Genomic DNA, 23551 nt, shown 5'->3' on the forward strand with positions numbered 1-23551 from the left:
AAGATGATAAATCTATGTTGCCTTAGGCCACAAGGTCTGTGGTGATTTGTTCCAGCAGCCATAGCAAACTGCCACACAAGTCACGCGGATATTGAGTGGCAGAGGCGGGATTTGAACCCTGCTCTTACATGGCCTTGGGATTCAAACACGTGACTTTTAAATATAATTTCTATTATATATTACAGCAAACATGATACTAACAAATAAAATGTAAAACCCAAATTATTTTTTAAGATAAAATATAAGATGTCAAAAAATGCAATAGATAAAAGAACAGAATAGAAGGCATAGAGCTAGGCTTGTCTTCCTATGGTAAACAGGCAGGGTGGTAAAGGTGCGGCTGCAAGGCATAGGGGACGTTGATGGTGATGGGAAACTGGACTTTTTAAACGTTTTACTTATGTATTTTTAGAGAGACCGAGGAGTAAGAAAGAGAGGGAGAGAAATGGTGTGTGTGAGAAACATGGCTCAGTTGCCTCTCGCACGCCCCCAACTAGGGGCCTGGCCCGCAACCCAGGCACGTACTCTGACTGGGAATTGAACCGGAGACTTCGCGGTCCACAGGCTGGTGCTCAATCCACTGAGGCCAGGGCAACTTTTTAAAAAAGTAATTATGTATGATAAACTATGAAATAGCAAAGCCCAACCTTATACTCTGAAAAGCAAGACTCCAGACTGAATAAAGCTCTAAATCAGGGGTGTCCTACCTTTTGGTGTCCCTGGGCCACACTGGAAGAAGGAGAGTTGTCTTGGGCCACACATTAAATACATTGCAACATGGAATCACAATAAAATCTAATAATGTTTTAAGTAAATTTATGATTTTTGTATTGGGCCACATTCATAGCCATCCTGAGCTGCATGCAGCCTGATTGGACACCCCTGCTAAATGGAAAAGGGAAGGTAATAAAGCCAATAGAGGGAAATGTATGAGAACATCATAACCGAGAGAAGGGCAACCATGAGACCACCACCACCACCAACAAAGTCAATAGATTTGATTATATTGAGTGAACATGTTTCTGTTCAATAGGCAAGTACAATCAACAAATGTCAGTATGGGAAAAGATGTTTACAATGATTTAAAAAGATAAGAATTAACTTTAGTTTTCTATAAAAAAACTGCAAATTAACAATAAAAAGACAAGAAATCTAATAAGAGGGCAAAGGATATGCATAGGCAATTCACAGATGAGATTCTCAAATTCAATAATAATCAGACAGATGCAATTAAAACAATGGGTATAATATATTACACCCATCAGAATAGAGGAAAAATAGAAAGGTATGCCACTTGATCATGGTGTAGGATCTTTTTAAAGCATTGCTGGATGTGGTTTGCCAATATTTTGTTGAGGGTTTTAGCATCTATGTACATCAGAGATACTCACCTGTAATTTTCTTTCTTTGTTGTGTCTACCTGGTTTGGGAATTAGGATGATACTGGCCTTGTAAACAGAGTTTGGGAGTCTTCCCTCTTCTTGAATTTTTTGGAATAGTTTGAGAAGGATAGGAGTGAGTTCTTCTTTAAATGTTTGGTAAAATCCACCTATGAAGCCATCCAGTCCAGGGCTTTTGTGTGCTGGGAGTTTTTTGATTACTGCTTCAATTTCACCATTGTTATCAGTCTATTCAGACTTTCTGCTTCTTCTTGATTCAGTTTTGGAAGATTGCATGTTTCTAGAAATTTGTCCATTTTGCCCAGGTTGTCCAATTTCTTGGAATATAGTCACTCATAGTAATTTCTTACAATCCTTTGTATTTCTGTGGTATTAGTTGTAACTTTTCTTTCATTTCTGATTTTATTTATTTGGATCTTCTCTCTCTTTCTTCTTGATGAGTCTGGTTAAAGGTTTGTCAATACTGTTTATCTTTTCAAAGAGCCAGCCCCTGGCTTTAATGATCCTTTGAATTGTTTTTTTAGCCAGAAAAATAGAAAGGTAATTAACAGTAAGAGCTGATGATGAGGTGAGGAGACGGGAAATTGTGCGCACTGCTAGAGGGCGGGTAAACTGGGGCAATCGTTCAGTAAACCCACCTGGTCCATGTCCTGGGATAAATGACCAGTCTCCGGAGGAACATCCCAAAGGCCTGCTTACACAGCTCTGCAGAGGGGTGCATGTACAAGGGTCTTCACATCTGTGTTGTTTGGCGGTAGAGACTTGGAGGCAGTCGACCCCCGCGGAGGGGGATATGTAGAGTAGCGTGGAGACACACCCAGGCAGACTCGGCAGCAACGCCCTAGCTGTACTGCCACGCGCGTTTATCGTAACCCACTGTGTTGAGCGGAAAAAGAAACAGAGCAAGTTGCATTACCCAGTACCACGTACACAAATTAAGATGCAAAAACGACACTATATATTCTACAAGGAGACATACTTATCAGAGGGTTTTTATCAAACACGTTGTAGCGGACGCCTGTGGGAAAAGGGGAATAGAAGAAGAGAGCAGGGATTAAAAGGAAGGTAAATCAACTGAACGGAGCAGTGACTCCTACAGAGCAATGATGCTAATATGCTATAACCTGAGGTCTCTCTACACCTAAAATAATAGAAAGAATAGTTATAAAAGGGGGGACCCTTTTTGCAACAAACCACACCATACTGCAGGAGTAGGTCCCCAGAGGCAGACACTTTCCCCCGTCAAGATGCTTAGAAGATGTGAAGTGTTGACAGGTGTCTAATGTCATCTGGTTCTCTAAAATTCTCTGAGCATTGTGAAGAATAGAAACAGGACGACTTGCCTCTGGAAAAGGCCTCTTAAAGTAAATTCACTTAAGGTGAGAACCAAAATGTCATTTCAAGTAGTAAAAAAATTACAACAGGATCTTTTTAAGCCTGAAAAGTGAAAGTAACAATTACGAAGATAGATCTGTCTCCTGTTTCACAGAATTGTATTCTCAGTGCAATGCTGGTCCGCTGAATTACTCGCGCTCAGAGCCAGACCCCGTGCAATAGACATTCGTCGGATATTGGAATGAATGAATGAACAAAGGATCGCCAGCTCTTAGAAAAAGCAAAGGATGAATCAAGTGCTACTTTTCCCTCGGAACTTTCCAGCACTCCTTTCCTCAATTTTAACTGGTTCAATCCTACACGGTTTTTTGTTTGTTTTTGCTGACTTTGCTTGTGACTTTAGCAATTCTCCAATGTCACTTTTATTAACTTTGTGAAGTCCTGCATCTTTGCAGATATTGTGATTTCCCTTTGCAGTTGATGTGCATTGTACTCGCATGGCAGGCAGGGGCAGGGACGTTTCCATGGGAACCAACTCCCTGAGTGGTGGATCAGAAGTGACTATATGATCACGTCTGCATCTGCTCTCCATGCAACCCCTGTTCCTCTCAGGTTCTCAGACACACTCTGCTACCTCCACTCTGTACATACAAAAACTGAGGCTCACGGAGGTTAACTGGCTTGTCCAAAGTCCCATGACTCCAAAGCGACCAACCACAGAAAGCACCATGGGAGGGAGACCACAAGAACAGCCCATATCCAAAGACCTGCAAAGAACACAAAGGAAGGGAGTAAGGCTGGCAAGGAAGTGTGGGCTGTGTGCTCACTCCATTAATAACGGCTTGTAATAATAATCGTCTGGCAAGGAAGATGTAGCTTCTTCATTTTCCACTGAGCTCTCCTTGCTCATGAGATTCTTATCTTCCTGGTAGGAAGAAAACCGTATTTGTCAACACATGATATTCCAGCGCCTCTGGGTCTAGCCATGTTGTAGCTCGTACCAGAATTCTCTTCTTTTTTAAGGCTGAAAAATATCCCATTGTACGTGTTATTACATTGCGCCTATGCATTCGTCTACTGTTGGACACTGGGGTTGCCTCTGCCTTTTGACTATTGCAAATGACACTGCTGTGAACATGGGTATATAACTATCTCTTTAGGACCCTGCTTTCAATTCTTTGGGGTATATACCCAAAAGTGGAATTGCTGGGTTATATGGTAATTCTATTTTTAATTTTTTGAAGAACCTCCATACTATTTTCCACAGTGTCTATACCATTTTACATTAACACAAACATTACACTAGGATTCCAAGTTCTTCACATCCTCACCAATACGTGTTAGTTTCTGATTTTTTTTTTAAAAAAAATTTATTGAATTTACTGGGGAGACATTGATTAATAAAATTATATAGGCTTCAAGTGTACGATTCTACAGTACAGAACCTGTATATTGTACAGTATTGTATGCTCACCCTCCAAATTCAAGTCTCCTTCTGTCACCATTTATCCCTCTTTACTGTCTTCTATCCCCCCGCCCCCTCCCCTCACCGCTCTGGCAATCACCACACTGTTTTCTGTGTCTGAGAGATTTTTTTTTTTGGTTTGTTTAATCCCTTCACTTTTTTCACCCAGCTCCCCCACACCCCTCCCCTGTGACAGCTGTCAGTCTGTTTTGTATCTATGAATTTGTTTCTATCTTGTCTGTTTATTTTGTTCATTAGATTCCATATATAAGTGAAATCATATGGTATTTGTCTTTCTCTGACTGGCTTATATTTAGTATAATACTCCCCAGGTCCATTCATGCAGTCGCAGAAGGTAAGATCTCCTTCTTTTTTTATGGCGGAGTAGTATCCCATTGTGTAAATGTACCACTTTTTATCCACTCATCTACTGATGGGCACTTGGGCTGCTTCCAAAGCTTAGCTATTATAAATAACACTGCGATGAATGTAGGAATGCATATATTCTTTCAAATTAGTGTTTGGAGTTTCTTTGGATATATCCCAAGAAGTGGGATTGCTGGATCATAAGAAAGTTCCATTTTTAATTTTTTTGTGGAAACTCCATACTGCTCTCCGCAGTCGCTGCACCAGCCTGCATGTCCACCGATGCACGAAGGTTCCTTTTTTCCACATCCTCAACAACACTTGTCATTTGCGGACTTATTGATGATAACCATTTTGACAGGTGTGAGGCGATATCACATTGTGGCTTTAATTTGCATTTCTCTGATGATTAGTGACCTTGAGCATCTTTTCATATGTCTACCGGCCCTCTGTATGCTCTCTCTGGAGAAGTGTTAGTTCAAATCCTTTGCCCATTTTTTAATTGGACTGTGTGTGTTTTAGTGTTGAGTTGTATAAGATTTTTTAATAAATTTTGGATATTTTCTTCTTATTAGATGTATCCTTAGTGAATATGTTCTCCCACTCAATGGGCTGTCTTTTCATTTTGTTGATGGTTTCCTTTGCTGTTCAAAACTTTTCAGTTTGATGTTGGGGAAGGGCCGCCTCCAAGGTCACACTGCCTTCCAGGGGAAGCCCACACTCTGTCAGCGCTGGGGTGTGCAGGCCTGACCCCCTACATCAGGCACCTCTGCAGGGCCATCCCGGGCCCAGAGCATCCCGGGGGGCTGACCCAGGCCTCGCTTGGACTGCATCTCTGCCGGCTTCGCTCTGCCCACGCCTGCCTCCATAACCCCCCTTCCTCAGGCCCGATGCCCAGGACACTCCCGAATAAGCATCCTGCACGCTACTCTACTGCCCGGGCCAGACCTGCCACAGCACACGTATATGCCATGTCCCCACCCCTCCCCTCGGGGCCAGGGCAGCCCCAGAGCAGAGAATGTGCATCTTGCAGAGAGATAGATGCTACAAGCCCAAAGCGGTTAGAGGGCTTGATGCTCGCCCCAAAACTGCTCATCGCGGTTGTCACTACAGCCAAGGCCGGGAGGGCTGAGGCAGGGCCCAGGAGGCGTTGGATACCGCATGAATCCGAGCTGATTCCAAACCTGCTAAACAAACCTGGGTCTTGCCCCACTGAGGCTTAGTGACGATACCAATTACCATTATTTTCGAGCATTTCAGTGTGCCGGTATAAAATGATGTATGGGAAGGAAAAGTGGAAATTTTTTTTATTTCAAGAATATTCTAAGGATATATTGGCCTCGGAGCCACACACAAAAAAAATGGTTCTCGGAGGCTCCAGCAGGGAGGGAGGGCCGTGTGCCCACCCAGGCCCGCTGCCCTGGTGTGTGGTTTGCTTGTCATCACTGCTTCCAGTTATTCGACAATTCACTTAAGAGAACTCTCCTAATAGATGAAAAGCCACAGAGGAGAATAGTAGACTAGAGATTCTAAAAGGGGATATGGGAATTACCTTTTACCTCCCTGACTAAAAACAAAAGACATTAATTGGGGCAAAGATAGTGGAAACATTGACTGGACCAAGAAGTCAGTGAAAGGCCTGCAGAACAACTGAGTTGTGTTCACGGTACTTAGTTGCTCGACTGTGGCCCAGTGGCTCCTTCTTAATGAGCGTTCATGAGGTTTGGGGGTCTGAGAATCCAGAGAACCCAGAGGCACTCCAGATTACAGCCAGGGGCCGTCACCTAGGAAGGTAATGGAGGCGAGCGATTGCGGAGAGCCAGGCAAAATATCTTAGCAGCATCTTGAACGCTGTCCATTTGGCATAGAGCCAAGCAGAGTAGAATTGTCAACCTCTTTCTTCCCTTCCAAAAGGAAATTAAGCTAACAGTACTCAGGAGAAGAAATGCCTGTAGACCCCTAAGGACCCATCTTGGCAAAAGTGAGACTCAGAATTTCCCACAGCAAAAGTAGTGGTGGCGGAAGCTTCCAGCAAAGTAGGCGTTGGGTTTGACAAAGTCAGGTACCCACCGCTGAAGGAAAATGCCACAGAGAATTCTCCAGATCATTTAGAAGAGAAAGGGAAAATTCTATGTTCGTCAGGTCACTGCTGACTGCTTTTAACCTGTTCCTCCCATTTCCCAGCTGGGAGAGGCCTGGATTGGATCAGTCAGGCGGTTCGCTGCCGCACCCTCCTTCAAGGAAGAAAATGAGCCTGTGGGGATTCCCACAAGACTGGAGCTCCCGGAGGGCAGGGACTGTGTCCCGCTCCCTTGAGACGTACGCTCAGGGTCTGCAGGCTAAATCGATAAAAGGAAATGGAGGACGCTGATCGAATATCCAACTCTCATAATTCTCCCTCTTGCCCGCCCCTCCTCCATCCCAGTTCCTACCCACAAACAGGGGGGCTCGTTTCTCAGGAACATATTAGCCGCTGTTGGAATTTGCTTTGGGCCTGGATTTTCCAGATAATAGCCAAGCGATCTCCCAAATAAAAGGTTAGTGGGATGTAAAGAGAAGTGAACGGCACTGATGTTCCGAGGAAGAGACCCTGAGCAATTAGTGAAAATTCAGGAGGCAAGGCGGGAGCAGTGCGGAGCAGAGGGCGGTCAGTAACACTGGTTTAGGAAAATTTAATAAGGTATAATTGACCCTCATTAGATTTATTCACATTACAAAGAGAAAGCTGTTTGCTAATGAGAAAAGCTTTATTCCCCAAATTTCAGCTCACGAATTCATTTCCCCTCCTCCTTGCTGGTTTGGCACATTTTGAAATGGCTTGGTTAAAACAATTATTAATCCTAAATTAAATATCCATGACAATTAATCTCCCAAGAGCCAAGGAAAGTTGCTACTGCTTCCTACCTCATTTTCTCGATGACCGCGCTGTTATTTTCTCTCTCGAATGCTACATGTGAACCATATTAAAACAGAAGAAATATACTCTAGGTTCAAAAGAAGAAAATAAATAAAAATAAAATAGAGGCAGTAAACATGTTCGTTCATTAGGCCACAGGCTGGCTTATTTAGCTTTGTTACTTTGTACTTCCCATTAAAGGATTATATTTTAAAGTGAAAGGGCAAAACTTTTATTAGTAGCGGGGTACCTCATCTGTAAAATATGAGTAATAATTGCAAGATTTAAGTAAGTTAACCTGTATAAAGATGTCAGAGCACCCGGAGGGAGCTGGTCTGTGCCGCCTTCTCATTCCCTGCCCCCCAAGTTCCCTCGGGGCACTCTGGTTATTATTTTAGCATTATGTCAAGTAATATTTTTTTTTATAATATCTGCTCAACATTCAGTTTGGAGAGGCTCTGAGAAACTCATTTGCTATTAATAAACAGATTTTCTTCTGTTTGAAAAAGAAGTAATTACACACATTTTGTTATATGCAATTTTGAGGACCAGAAAAACTGGGCAGCAAAATAAGGGGTTCAACTCCTTGGATTATGAACCACTCTTTCTGTTATTACTTTTCTGTTTCAAAACTTCAGCAACAGCAGCTGCTCACTTCAGCTATCACCCGCTGTCTAATCCTGCCCAGCGGTGGTCCTGCCCTCTGTACGTCCACTGCGTACAAGTAAATGACAAAAACGCACCACTGAGCACAGCCGGTCATGGCCACGTGTTCCTGCTCAAGGCCCTGCCTCTCTGGGCAGGAGTGGAGCCGTTCGCTTTTGATCAGTTGTAACAAACCTCAGCAGAGATCGATTAGAATATTGCCAATTTAAGAACAGCCTTTACCACCCTGAGAAATAAGCCCGATTTACATGTTACCATCCTCACACGCTGCCACGTTTGGAAACCCGAGTCAGCACGCAGCACCCTCTGTAAGGCGTGTGTAAACGCTCCTTCCTGACTGCACTTCTGACCCGGTGCCCTGATGGCCTGCCCTTTAATGGAGCCTCAGATGACCCCCAAACCAACTCCTGCCTCATTAACACTCTTTTCAAATTCTCCACCTAAGTAAGTCTCATCATTTCTGCAGAACCCGCATGTTGTTTCGGGACAGAGCCGGCACAAGTTGAAGGAAAAGGGGAGCAAGGGGGAGGCCCTGGGTCCAGGGAGGAGGTCGGGTCAGGATTTCCGGGTGCAGGGTTCACTCGGAGCTGGGAACGATCTGCGTTCCAGTAAAATCTGTGTCATCCGTCCACTGCTTTCTTGAAGGCAAACTGGAGCATCTCCCTGAGGGTAGTCGCCTTCCTGGGTAGTTTCCATCCCTGCCTCACTTCGTCCTCACAGCCCCTCTTGGAGGCACGCACCTGCATAGCTCAGACACTCGAGTAGACCGCCTCAGCCAAAATAAGGGCTTTTATCTCCTCATGTGACAAAAAGCTGGAGAAGTAGCTGTCCCAGGCTTGTCCAGCTGCTGGAAGAATCACCAGGAACCCCGGATCCCGCACCGCTGCCCTCAGCGCGGTTCTCCTCCTCATTGTCACAAGGCTGCCGCCCCTCCTCCAGGAACAGCGTCTGTGCCCCACACAAGAAGGAAGGAAAGGCAGGGAGTGAAAGGCTTGTGCCAGCCGAGTCTGCCCCGTCCATGAGGAAAGCCATAGCTCTCCTCGAAGCTACCCCGGCAGGCTGCCGATCACCTCTCCTTGGCAGGAACCGGCTGATCACAGCTGGGCGCGCGGGAGCCTGGGAAGGGAGCACCTGCTCCGGGAAACTGCCTCTCTGGACAGACAGGGTCCTGTTGGTGAGAATGAAGGAAGAAAGGCAGCGGGGAAAGCCGTGTCCGCCTCAGTACAACTAGTTCCGTTTTACTGATGAGGAAACAGCTTTGCAGAAGCTTTCAGACCTGCTCACGGACACGCACCTGGTCAGTGGAAGAACCAGAACCCCATCTGCACACGTGGGATGGTGCCGTGTGTGGGAGCAGGAGAGAACCCGGGCACTGTCCCTCCTTCCCCTCAACACAGACCCAGCCGACACACAAGTGGCAGAATCGATTTATTGCCTGTGGACCTAGGTAATCTCTTCCATTTATTTGGCAGAGATATGATTATAATTTGTGTGCTACCTGTTTTGCAGATGGAAAAAACATTCAAGTGAGTTAATCCAACTATTTATTGGGTTGCTCAAAAAGTTCGTTCATTTTTTTCTATAAGATGGCTCCAGTAGTGCTTAATTGTCTTTAACTTCATTCAAAAACAATTTTGTTAGATTGTATTGTGACAGCTGTCATATCAGAGTGCATTTAAAAAAACTTACCAAAATTGATGAGTTTTTCATAGCCATTTTAATATTAAGATGGAAGAAAATATGCAACATTTTCAGCATGTTATGCTTTATTATTTAAAAAAAGGTAAAAATGCAAAAAAGAAAGTGTGTGCAGAGTTTGGAATGGAGAAGGTGCTGTGACAGAGCAAACATGTCAAAAGTAGTTTGTGACGTTTCGTCCCAGAGATTTCTCAGTGGATGTGATGCCCCGTGGTCAGGTGGACCAGTTGAAGTTGATAGCAATCAAATCAAGACATTAACTGAGAATAAATGTTATACACACAGGAGACTCCGACCTACTCAAAATATCCAAGTCAATAAAGTTATTGGTGGAAATGAAAACTGTATCTGTTATTTCATGGAAAAAACTATACAAACTTTTTGACCAACCCAACACTTAGTCAGCGGCGGAAGCGGGAGCAGTGCCAGACTTGTGATGAGTTGAAGGGGGCTGTGCGGTCCACCCTGTTGGAGGCACAGCCCGGCTCCACGAGAAAAATCCTAGGAAAGTCAAAGAAGTAGAATATCTCTGGGGTCAATACACATCTCCATCATGCTTCTGTAGTGAGGTCGACTTAAGAATTCACGAAACTTCCAGGGGCTTCTGGATGTGTGTCTGTGACCCTTCGGCGGGTGGGGGGTGCCCTGGCAGAGTGTGCTGGACTGTCACTTGGTTCCTTTTGGGGGACTGTATACACGCCCCGGCCGGAAGGAAGATGCTGCAGCGACCTCATTTCACAGCCACGTGGGCTGCATAGTGACGAAAGCGGCCCCATCCGGCCTCAGGTCTGCATTTCCTAATCGGTTCTCTCTCCTAACCCCCCCACCTTGCCCTCTTTTCTGTCTGTCTACGCTCATCCGTTCACTGCAGGCTCCCCTTCACCTCGCACTGTACAGTAGTCCTCACTCAACGTCGTCTGCAGGTCTGTGACATTAAACAAAACAATGTGTAACGAAACCAATTTTACCGTGGGCTAACTGATATAAACAAGAGTTAAGTTCCTAAAGCATCTTATCGAAGGTATAACCGAATGACAGTACGTGAGGACCTGTTGTATATATTAATAGCCTTGGGCCCCAGTTCAGTTTAGATGAGTCATAACATCCAAACAGAAATCTACAGTGGTTATTAGCACGTAAAGGTGAACCTATGGCCAAAAGTGCTATCCAACTCTGCCTTCGCTTCTCTCTCTGCAGCCACTGTCCCCAGGTATTGCAGCCACCTCCAGGCCTTGGTCCAGGTGAGGTCCTCGGCTGCACCTGACCGTTCTTCTTACCATGACGTCCACCAGGTCAGCCCGTTCTCCTCCTTCCAGGCTGACCCTGGCTCTCCAGGACAGGATTAGGATCCAAAGGGCTCCCATAGGGTCCACTTCTGTCCAAAGCCAGAACCGGCCACACTGCCTGGTTATAGTAGTTTTCTAGGGGGTTGTATTATTTATCATCTACACTGGAAACCTTCAGAAGAGAAGGCAGGGCTGTTAATATTTACATAAGGACAACGAGCATAATATGAGAACATGAGCCCAACCCCTGAGATGTTAAAATGCGAACTAAAAAAGAAAAGGATACATCTTAGAGTCAGGGAGACTGCAGAAGCACCTTCATTTTCCCCTCATTCCCAGAGGGCAGTGCGGGGCTCCCCAGGACTGTGGAACAGGCAGGGGAAGCCTGGGACGAGACTTACGAGCCAGTGTTGGGGTGACGGAGGCCCAGTCTGTATCCCATGTAGCCACTTCTCTATCCCAGTAGAATAGCATATGGTCGGCACTCAGTAAACATGTATTGAATCAAATTTGGTCTGCACTTCCCCTTTGCATCTTCTCTGCAAGTCTACCAACTGGAAAGCACTTTGCAATCTGTTTCTGAGCCAATACACATACCATCATTTCTTTTAGAAACCTTCTGGGACTTGGATTAGTTTTGAGAAATCCACTAGCATTAGGGAGCCCCAGGAAAGGGTGTGATCAATATATTTTTGCTGACTGTGCAGCTCGGGTGTTAACTAGTACCAAGTGAGCAGGTCCCATCAGACGTGCAAGGCGATGAAGTGGCTCACTTCTTGGGCGAGACTCACTTGAAATCTCTCTAGAAGCAAGAAGGTATGAGATGAGCTCCCCTTCCGAGAAGTATTGGCAGGGCTTACTAATTAAAGCTAAAAGCAAATGTCTGAGTCACACTTCCTGGCTTTCTGGCTCCCTCTTTTTGGTCTCCCACTTATTTCTGAACCATGTGCTTCTCCCCTGGAAAACACTGCAGATCACACATTTGACACTAACATAGACACTAATGATTTTAAGTTTCTCCAACCAAATCAGAGGATTTGTCTGCGATACAAATAAATATGTGCTTTGGGTTGTGATTTTTCCAGTAAGGCTCTGGGCAGCTCCACACACTTGTTTTCTCCTTTTTCATCTAAAACACAAAGGTTTTCACGAATGCAGGGTGTGTGTATTGGAGGAGGGCATGATGCGGGAAGTTGTCGAGCACCGAGTTGATAAAATCCTGTGGGACAATGAATATTATTGTCACTCTCTTGCAAGTAAATGGAGTGGAAACTTTCAATTCTTGGTTTCGCAGCACATATTTCAAAAGGAACCTCCTTATGGTTTTATAATTGATTTTATGATTGTTCTTTTTAAAAATGAAATAATGCTTCAAGTCTGGCAATAAAAAGTATTGGTTTCTTCCTTGTCCATTACCAGCCTGCAGGTCCATTCCCCAGAGGCAGCCTCTTAGTTCAGTTGTTTGTCCTGGAACTCGCCCTCTGATTTCTAAATAACGTGCTTATGCTGCAGTTCCTTGATTTATCAGTGTTCAGAATGATCTATTGACTTCCTACCAGGTTAGATAAGAATTTAGCTCTCCTACAGATCACCACCCTCTCTTTGCATTTAACCCATTCTCCTAACATTCTGTTTCAGGAATTAAACAAGTAGCCAGTGTTGACATTGTTAACAACTGCGCAACTATTGATCCCCGAGGAAGCCCAAGGCACTTTCATCTTTTCATCTCCTATAGAGTTTTTTGTTTTTCTTGGAGTTAATGATTGCCTCAATTTTTTCATTTACTTCATCTTCTATGCTTTTTTTTCTCTTTTTTCCTGTATCTTCCAGTGGGTCTATAAAGTGTCTACAAATAACATTTTCTAAACGGCTAAGCAGATGAGATGCTTTATGATTCTCTAAAGACCTCTCTTCCGCAGCTCCCCGTCCGTCCCCTGTGTTCTGGACTGACAGGACTACAGCCCAGCTTTCCCCTTATGATCCTTCTAGGTTGTGTCTGTGGTTTGCTGGGTCTGAGATTTTCATCTTCTTCTTTGTCTATCTGTGTTCTCCCTTGTTTTGCTTAAGCACATCTTCCAGTAGTTTCCCAAATACTGGTTGCTTGAGACCCAATTTTTTTTCAGATTGTACCCATCTAAAATGTTTTGCCTTCAAATATGATTGATAACTTGGAAATATAGATTCTTTGATTCAACATTATTTCTCCTCATCATTTTTAATTTAATGTTTCCATTTTGCTCTGCGAAAGTTCAATGCTGTTATATGACCCAGTTCTTTCTGTGGGAACTGTTTTATCCCTCCTGGATGCTTTCAGAATCTTTTCCTTATTCTTGATGTGCCTTCATGTGGATTTTTTATTTTCTGAATGAGATGATTATTGTGCCTTTTCAAGTTCGGGAAATTTTTCTTTTAATATTTCTTTAATAATTTCCTTCTTTATTTTCTGCCCTATTATCCATGTTTTGGAGTTTTTGTTCTGTTCTCTGGGAGAGTTCTTATACTTTATCCTCTAGTTCTGCCATTTAATTTTTTTTTCATTTTCAAAGCTGCATTTATATTCTCTGTTGTTCCTTTTTTATGGTATTCTGTCCATATTGTGTTTTTTGGGGGGTTATGTGTGTTTTTTTTTAATTGGCTGAAATCTATTTCATTCTCCCTCTAAGGGGATTAATTGAAGTAGTGGGTAGCTGTGGGCGGTAGAGTCGCTGTGAGTGGGATGGGTCCAGGGGCTGGTCAGGTTGCAGTCAGGCCTGGCCTTAAGCCCAATGCCAGGATCAGGAGGCCTTTATCTGAGGTTCCACAGATTCTCTAGAGAAGACCCTTTCAGGTTCCACCTTGTCACGCTGGGGAACAAGGTAAGGAAACAGCAGAGGGCACCACTCAGGATGGAGACTTGCATTTTATCTGCCTGCTGTGAGCCCTCGCGCCTCTCTGCCACCTCCCCTGTGCCCAGCCCCTAAATCTGAAATGTGTAAATGGAAGTGTCCTGCATTTACACATGTGTAAAATGGAAGTGTCCAAAAAAGAAACATCACAGCTCCTGTGAGTAAGTGGCAATGGGTGAGACCAAGTTCATCTACTCTATGTAGAGAAAGCCAGTGTTTTATCCCCTGCTTAACCTCCAGCATCTGCAGCTCCGGTGTTTTAAGGCTCTGGACTGTCCCAGAACTCCTCCGGGTAGGCTGCCTTGTTCCTCCTCAGCATCTGGGGTGTGATGGCCTCCATGTCCAAGGTCACAGACCACACCTGCAAGTGCTTTCTGCTTCCAAAGATTTCGGAAATCTCTGGTCGATGTTTTACTGCTCCTTGTTCTCTCTGTCTAAAATGAATCTAATTTTATTCCTTTGCTGTCATTTCAGCGAGTTTTGGGAGGGAGTGAAGATAAAGACTTCTCTAAAATACTTGCAAGTCATGTATCTGATTAGGGTCTGGTTGCTTACAACTCAACAATAAATGACAAACAACCTAATTTTTAAAAAAAATAGGCAAAGGATTTGTACAGACATTTTTCCAAAGAAGATGTGTAGATGGCCAACAGGCACATGAGAAGGTGCTTAACATCCTTCAACATTAAGGAAATGCAAATCAAAGTCACAATGAGCTATCACTCCACACCACTAGGATGGAGATATATGTGTGAACTAACGTGTGCTGGTGAGGATGTGCAGAAATTGGCGCGCTCGTACGTGGCTTGTGCTGGTGGGAATGTCCAATGGCAAGGCATTTTCCCTCAACAGAAGAAAAGAGAATCCAGGCGCTATGGATCATCCATCCATCCCCCCAGTCAGCCCTTCGTTTTTCAAAGGGCGCTATTTAGCATCTACTATTTGGCACACACTGTCTTGGACGCTACTGGGATTCAGTTGGGAGAAAAAATAGACCCAGTCGCCATGTTCATGTCGTTTTCGGTCAAGATGGGCGGGTAGACACTAATCAAATGGGTGCACAAGTACCAAGTTGTGATTATGGTAAGTGCTGCTGAGGAAAAGCCTTGGGCTTCCACGGGACAGTGTACTGGGAGGGTTCAACGGGGCTTTGTGGGGCCTGGGAAGGCTCCCTGGAAAAGTGACCGTTGGACTGAGAGGCAAAGCTTCAGCAGGGACTCATGCAGGCGCTGAGGAGGAAGAGGCGTGTTCCGCACAGGAGGGAGGAGCCCGGGATCGGAGGGCACAGGGGTGTGAAAGGAGCTCCAGCTGCCGTGAGGGCTGGTCCTGCCAACGCACAGCCCAGAGCGCAGTGAGCTGAGGCCGGCGCGGTCAACCAGGGCCAGAAAGCTCCTGGAGGCCACAGCCTCGGGTTGGACTTTATTTGGAAGATCACGAAATGGTTTTAAGCAAAGGAGAGTTACGAACCATTCTTTTTAGTCTGTTTATTTGTACAGCTAGCCCGGGCTTCTGCCTGGTGGGGAGCATCACTGAGAAGTAACCGTCAGAGTGGTCCGCGTGGGGCTGACGCGAGTGATGGGGACGGAGGGGTGTGAACGGGCTCTGGCAGCCGATGGCGGGTGATGGCAGGGGCGGTGTCCAGAATACGCGTTGGTGCTGCTTGGGGAAATCTGTGGGAAAAGGCTTGTGGGGGACAGTGGGGCGACACGAGTTCGGTCCTTGGTGTGTTGCGCGTGAGGCACCTCTGAGCCAGGGGAGTGAAGGTGCTGAGGACAGAGAGGCGGCTGCATGGAGCGGCCAGATGTGGAGGTGAAATGGGCCAGGGGTGTATGTCTGAATTTTATGGGCACACCGACGGCTGGCATCTGCTTCCGGTGCGGCTGTCACCTGCCTTAACAAGGGCAAGGTGACAACGATTTAAACAACAGGCAGAGGCCTCAAGGAAAATCTTTCCAAAAGGAAATCGGTGACCATGCCGACAGCTCGCAGCGCAGGGCTCCACCCTGGAGGCTGGGAGGGCGCGAAGGACTGGAGGGGAGGGAACCCAGGAGTGAACGCGGAGGCCCATACGCAGGGCACCCCGAGATGCCCCAAGCCAGCAAGCGGCGGGCCGGCCATCGAGCAGGGAGTGGAAACAGGAGCTTCCTGGCTTTTCTAATGAGCTGAAAATGACAATGCCCAAGCGCCCGCCCTCCTGCCTCATCAGGAGCTCTGCTGTCACCTTCTGTTACCTCCCCCTGCAGCTGCACAAAACTGCAAACGCCTGACCCCCCTGCAGACAGCCCGCCCCCTCTCTCCTGCGTGCCTCTCTCTGTTCCTCGCTCCCTCTCCCCACCATCTCCAGGCACCTAGAAGCAGAGGTCTTCACCGTCTGTGTGCAGGAGGGAGTGTGGGCCTTAGAACATGAGAGCCAAACCGCGGGGAAGAGCATCTCACTCGGCCCTGCGCTGAAGTAGGGAGGCGCGGAGTCCCGGGCGGGCACGGGAGCCCTCAGCATGCCCACCCAGGCTGCCTGAACTCTCTGAGGTCACCAGTGGCCTCCTCACACTCCCCTAGGAGTTCCAGGATGATGGGTTTTCCTGCCAGTGCTCTAACCTCCCTCCCTTCTCCTCTGTTACATTCAAGGCCAACCTTCAGGCCGGTGCCCCAGTATTGGTGGCCATTGGTCCCTTTTCTGTTCCCACAGGAGCTTCCTGGGCAATGTGCTTGTGCGCGTACAGTGCAACTGTCCTCATCCAATGACGGCCCTCCTCAGGCCAAGTCTCCATTTTTGTATCTGAGCACAGGTTGGACTGAGGGTTAAATGAGATATCATGTGTTGGCAAGTACTGACAAAGTGACAACGAAGTGAACATCTTTTAGCCTCAACTAGTTATCTTTTCTTCACCTTCAAATATAAATAGAGCTAACAAACTTCAATGATTTCAGATTTCATCTCCCTTAGAAATGTCTCTCAAAATTATACCTCTATCCATTAGGCATGTTTTCAGAATATATAATAGGAACCCCAATTTATAGGCGGCTTATTGGATACAATTAATTTTTTCTTGTATAACAAGAAGATCAAAAGTAGGTGGTTGTAATAATTGGTTCAGCTCAACTGGTTGTGAACTGATTCTCTCTGACATCCTCAGCGCATTGTTGGCCTTCTCTCTGTGGGTTGAAAAGGGTCCCCCTCATCGGCACAGAATGACTGCGGCTGCTCCAGGCGCCATCCGCATTCAAGCAAAGGTAGGAGAAGGAAGGGGCAGTGCAAGCATCGTTCCCAATAGCTCCACGAGGCTCCTGCTTACATCCTATTGACCAGAACTATGCCACATGGTCCTCTGAAGCCAAACGTCCTCTGTAGCTGTAAAGTATTCAGGTTCTACCACCTCTATACCTGAGAAGAGAGGTGGGTGGTGCTGGGTTATCCGACCAGCAATGTCTGCTGTTGCCTCGTCTTCCTTTGTCCTTGTAATACATTGAAATGGTCAGGAAATCATACTTATAAGTAGATCGATCCAATCCATAGAGTGATCCAATCCATCCATACATATCATGCATATAGAAATATATATATCATATAGGCACACACATAAATGTATACATATATAATCAAGTCAGGTGAATTGAGGTTTCCACGTGACATTTATTTTGTGAGAAAAACAAAAGAATTTTATTTTTAAGAAAAATAAAATGTATTTTTATTTTTTACTGAGCGGGTGTTCCAGGATTGTACGGACACTATCTTGAATCTTTACAAACTAGCAACGCAGGTGCTGTTGCCGCCATTTCATAGCTGGGGACTAACAGCGCATGTCGGCTCAGCAGGGAGGAGCAGGGTGTGGCCTCGTGCTGCTCTCATCTCAGAGCCAGAGGAAGGCAGATCCAGGTCCAGGATTCCCCAGAGAGGGTGCGCAGCCCTGGGAAGGGCTCCTGAAGCTCCTGAGAACTCACCCCACTCACGGAGAGGGAGATGCTAGGGAGCCTGCGTGTAAATCTGTGCTTTGCACATTGTGGTACCAGAACTAGAACCCCCCATCCCAGGGTTTCTGTGTTGGCCCCTCTCTGGAGTGTTGTCCCAAGTCCTGGGATTCCGCCCAGCCCTGGAGGGGACGCAGTGTCTCATCTTAGGCACGCTGCGAGCCTTTTTCTCTGAGTGAAACAGCCGTTCCCCTTTCCCCTGCTGTTCAGAGCCAATGAGCTGGGCCCAAGTCTACCCTGAACCCTGCATGACTCAAGTGCCCCCCAAAAGGCTCTGTGTTTGACATGTAAGTGCCAGGTGTGAGGCTGGCCTGGATCGGAATTTGGGCGCAACAAACGGTGCTATGAAAGGTGGCTTGGGGGCGATTAGCAAGGAGAGCAATAGTAACTCCTCAAATTTTATCATTGAACTGTGATTGAGTAAGACATGTCCTTTTTCTTAAGAGGTACCTGGAAGATATTTAGAGATTCAGGGTCTTGGTCTCTGTAATTGGCTCTCAAATGTTCAGCAAAAATAAAAATAGGAATAAATTATATATACACACAATATATTTCATATGGCTCAACCTTGTCGACTGAAAGAGAAAAAAGAGATAAAGTCAACATGGCAAAATGTGAAGAATAGGTGACTGTGGGAGACATGTTGGAGTCCAGTGAAATACTCTTGCAACATCTCAGTGGGTCTGAGATTTTGTTCTAAATCAAAGGGTAATTGTTAAAAGGTGGAGCGAGGGTGCCTTCGTGGTAGAGTCTGCGCTCTGGAGCCCCGGGCGGGAAGAGGCTGAAGGGGCAGCAATGGCTGCGCAGCTCTGCTCCGGTGTGGCCGTCTTCCTCCACAAAGCGCGTCTCCAGGCAGATGCTGGGTCCCGCCCAGATCACTTCCACATCACCCGCAAGGTTCTCAAGCTCGGCCTGTCTCAGAAGTATTGCTAATGGACTCGTCCACCGAAGGTACCTCGACATTTGACTTACGACTTTCCCTCTTTCTCAGCCGGCTTTGAAAGAGCTAAATGGTTTTCCAAACTTGGCGGAGTCCGAGGGGCCTCTCAAGGCAGGGCTGCTTACGTGGAACTCCACGGCCTTGCACTTTGCTTCTGAAATTCCATTATGTTTTCCCAGGCTTCCTTCCTGGGGGCTGTGCCGCCCACTCCTACCATTAATATTACATGTCTTGGCGAAGGACCTGGGAGTAAGTGCTTGTAGAGCTCGGTACATCACGTGGATCTTCTCTTAGGCTTCCTCAAGAGAGTGTCGTCTTGAGCCTGTGGAGCTGGCACTCTAGAAGGGGTTCGCTCAGAACACAAAGACCCATGAGCCCACCTGGGGGAGGCCACATTCCCAGAAGTGGTAGTCACTATGATGCGGGGCGGGACCTGTGGATGAAGCTACCAGAACCCAGAAGCAGAGTGACTCATGCAGAGCAAGCTGCTTTGAGAAGAGCCGTGACCTTCGGGAAGGGTCAAGGCCAGCCAGAGACACCCTCACCGAGAGGGAGCCAGAGATTAAAAGCCCTGGCCTCATGCCCCCCACCCTCTGAACTTCCACAGGGGTCCCCCTGCCAAACCCAACAGAAGCCAGAGGGCGAAGAGCCCGCGGGGGCAGGGACCCACCAGCCAGCCCCGCAGAGCACTAAGTGTGGGTCCCGGTGGGCATTTGGAACATATCCAGCCTAGTACATTTCTCCGTCTGTAAACTGGAAATAATAAAAATAATAATAATACCTACCGCATAGGGCTGTTGTCTGGATTAAATGAGACAATGTCAGGGGACAGTCTAACTCGGTGCCTGTTCTTTTTTTTAAAGTATATTTTATTGATTATCCTAATATAGTTGTCCCAATTTTTCCCTTTTTGCCCCCCTCCACCCGGTACCCCCTTCCCTCCAGCAGTCTCCCCCTTAGTTCACGTCCATGGGTCATGCCTGGCTTCTCCATTTCCTATACTATTCTTAACTTTCCCCTGTCTGTGTTGTACCTACCAATTATGCTTCCTATTGTTACTGTCGTCTTCCAAGAAGGAAGGCTTCATGTCAGGGCTCTTCAGCAGGGAGCTCTGTGCTTCTGCTTGGCTCTCCCAGGAAGGAGAGGAGTCAAGAAACCCCCACTAGTGTTGCTAACGTTGCTCTAACATTGACATATACTCTGATTTCAAAACTTACTACAAGGATCCAACAGTCAAGACCATGTGGTATAGGCAGAAGGAGGCAGAACTCAATGGAATAGAATTAAAAGTCCAGAAACAAACCTTTACACTTTTTTTAGTCCACTGGTTTTTGACAAAAGCGCCAAGACGACTCAAGGAGAGAACAAATGGTGCCGTGACAGCTGGGTGTCTGTCCCCGTGCTAAAAAATGAAATCGTACCCGTCCCTCACACTGTATACAAAAATTAATGCAAAATGAATCTAAGTGCTAAAACTATAAACTCTAAGGTGGACACATAGGTGTAAATCTTCGTCACCTTGGACTAGGCGATGATTCCTTAGACATGACACAAAGCACAAACGTGTACTTCAGCAGGAAAAGAAAATACTGGTTCAGTCTCGGCCAATCTAGACAAGCGCTTCTAAACTTGACCTGTTCGTGACCCCTCTGGGCTCATGGGCTGCCCCACCGCACTCATGCCTGCAATAAGAACTTGAGTATGGTTTTTGCTGGTTTAATTTGTGGCCCATATATGTCATGAGACCTAATTTTTTGCAAGAAGACATTAGTTTTTTTCTTCCTCAGTTTTTGGGCAGAGTACCGCCCCCGCCCGCAGGATCCCTCAGCTCCACGAGACTGAAGCCGCGCCCCCTCACTCCCCTCCGCCTCCCCAACCCCCGGATCCGGAACTTGGTATATGGGCCACACGTTTTGGGCGAATGAATAAGTGAACTTGATCAATATGTACAATCTTGAGTTTGTTTTTAAAATCACGTCTTGTCTCCTGACCTTGCCTGCTGTGCCCCTGAATGGCGCTGTCCACACCCGGCTTGGGCTCTGACACCTCCTGCCAGGCTGTCCCAGCAGGGGAACAGCTTCCTCCCTCCCCTAACTTCCACTTCCACCCGCCCCCGTGGGTGTTCCATCCTCTCCCCCCACCCCCTCCGCCCAGTCTGCTGGCAGCTCCCCGCGGCAACCCCCTCCCTCCGGGTCTGGAGTTGGCCACTCCTCTGGACTGTCGTGTCCTCCTGGCACAAAATGCCAACGCTGATGCCTTCGGAGGAGCTGTTCGAGAAATAAGGGGGGGAATCGGAAAAGGGGAGAAGAGAAGGGGGAAGTAAAAGGAGAGGAGGAGGAGGATAAGTTTTTTTGTTGTTGTTTTTCATCGGACTTGTTTCCTTCACAAAACTATTCCACCCAGAATCACAACCTGTTCTATTCATGCAGGTCCCTCTGTCTGGAATGACCCCTACCCTTGCCTTTCGAAATTCTAGTGATTTTTTCAACACAGAGGACAAGCGTCTCTCTGCGGAGCCTTCTGTGATCACACACATACACGTACACACACACACACACACACACACACACATCTGCACGCATACACGCGCACACAAACGGAAACTCGCTCACTACTGTTCCTACTACTGCTCCACTACTGGGCTCCTGGAGCACCGTGTCCAAGGTCCTGCTGTAACGCTGCAGAAACCACAGGATGGGCGCCAGCCTGTGGGCGCCCACCAGACTGCGAGTTCTGCACAGGCAGGAGCCGGCCTTTGCGACACTTGAGCACAAGGCTGGCACGTAGCGAGTGGTGAACGAACTGTCCCATCGCCGAGGCACAACGAGCCGTCGCGGTGCCAGAGAGCTGGTGGGGTTTTTTGCACTCTTGGGCAGCAGGCGTTTTTTTCTTTTAACTTAAACTTATCTGGATGGCTTACAGAGCACAGCCATGTTCATTCTGGGCTCAGACGCGCTCTCAGGGCCGGTAAGGGCCTGAGTTAACCCCACCTCACGGCGACTACCCACAGCTACCAGCAACGTACCCGCGGCATTGTCACGTGCGCGCCGGCACTCGGCCTCGGATTAAGTGCGATGGCTCATCAGTAAAAATCTGTGCATTCTCAGCCTCTGTGAGATTATAAATAAATTAACATGACACGATTTTCAATTCAGAAAACAATGCCAAAATATGAAGAACTGCATAAAGAAACCCAAGTGCAATTAAAGGGGAAGGATCCAGTACACCCTACAGGATTCTTTCTAACCCTGAACTCCCGTGGTGGAAAGGCCCCCAGGTGTTCAACACTGGAGTTCATTTAAACCTCTATGCTGTCATTTTACATTCAGAAGCTCAGGTTCGCTCTGGCACGCATTGCCCTCAGGCTCAGAGAACCGGCCGCTTCCATCCTTCGTATCTGGTTTCACGGTTAAATCTGCACAGCAGAGCCAACCCCCTCCACTCTCCCTAATCTTCTTGCTCCCTCCTTTCCTCCGAGTCCCTCTCCCCTTCTCAGCAGCGCCGGGTTGGGTGGATCTGGCCCTGTTCCAAGTTTCACTGAACATCTGGAACAATTTTTCCATTGTTCTTGATCTGAGTTTGAAAACCACAAATAACTTTGCTGACCACCATTTCCCCTTCCTTTCTAAACCTACCTACACTTCAGATATGTTTGCTTCTCATGCGTCTGACTCTTGGACACCTTACTCATCAAAGTGCACTCTTTTTTTTTATCCCCACTTCCCACCCCCCAGCTTTTTACGAACCATTGGCTACCCAAGATGCTCGAGCCGGCTTTGTAGGCTTTGTCAGCATCTTTCAACCTTTGTTTGTCCCAGGGAGACAGGTCGTTGATAGAATAAAGGAATTGGCATCGAAGCCACAGCTCACTCACCCGCTCCCCGCATCGCCACCCAGGAAAAGCTGGAGGTCCGTTCAGCAGCCTGGAACCAGAGAGGCCTCCTGAACCTCACGCGAAGGATCGCCAGTGCTCTGTGGCCACGTGTGCAGAGACACTGGAGTGACTACGTGAAAAGGCCTGTGTACACATAAGGAGAGAACACATCCCAAATCTCACAGGACTCTTTTTAAACTTTTGTCGTGTAAGTATAACATACAAAAGCCCCAGTTTAACCATTTTCAAGAGTACCATTCAGTGGCAGTTAGTACATTCACATCATTGTGCAACCAGCACCGCTATCCGCATCCAGAAGCGTCTCATTATTGCAGACGAAACTCTGTACCCACCAAACACTAACCTCCCATTCCTTCCTCCCCTGCCCCTGCGAGCCACTGTTGCATTTTCTTTCTCTATGAAATTGACTATTCTAGGCACTTCATAGACCTGGAATCATGTGTTTGTCCTTTTGCGCCTGGCTTAATTTACTCAGCAAGTTTCAACCGTGTATTAGAATGTTCTTCCTTTTTAGGGGTGAATAATATTCCCTTGTGTGTATATAGCATTTTGTTCATCCACTCATTTGTCAGTGGACATTTCAGTGGGTCCCCCCTTTTGAGTATTGCGAGCAGTGCTGCTATGAATATTGAAGCATGAATATTGATGCACAAATATTTGTTCCAGCCCCTGCTTTTGGTTCTTGTTGGCGTATATCCAGAAGTGGAATTATCGTATCAATGGGTCATAGCGTAGTTTTATTTTTAATTTTTT

This window comes from Pteronotus mesoamericanus, unplaced genomic scaffold (genome assembly GCF_021234165.1).
Source record: "Pteronotus mesoamericanus isolate MK-2021 breed Mesoamerican mustached bat unplaced genomic scaffold, CSHL_Meso_final scaffold_533, whole genome shotgun sequence".
Taxonomy (NCBI): domain Eukaryota; kingdom Metazoa; phylum Chordata; class Mammalia; order Chiroptera; family Mormoopidae; genus Pteronotus; species Pteronotus mesoamericanus.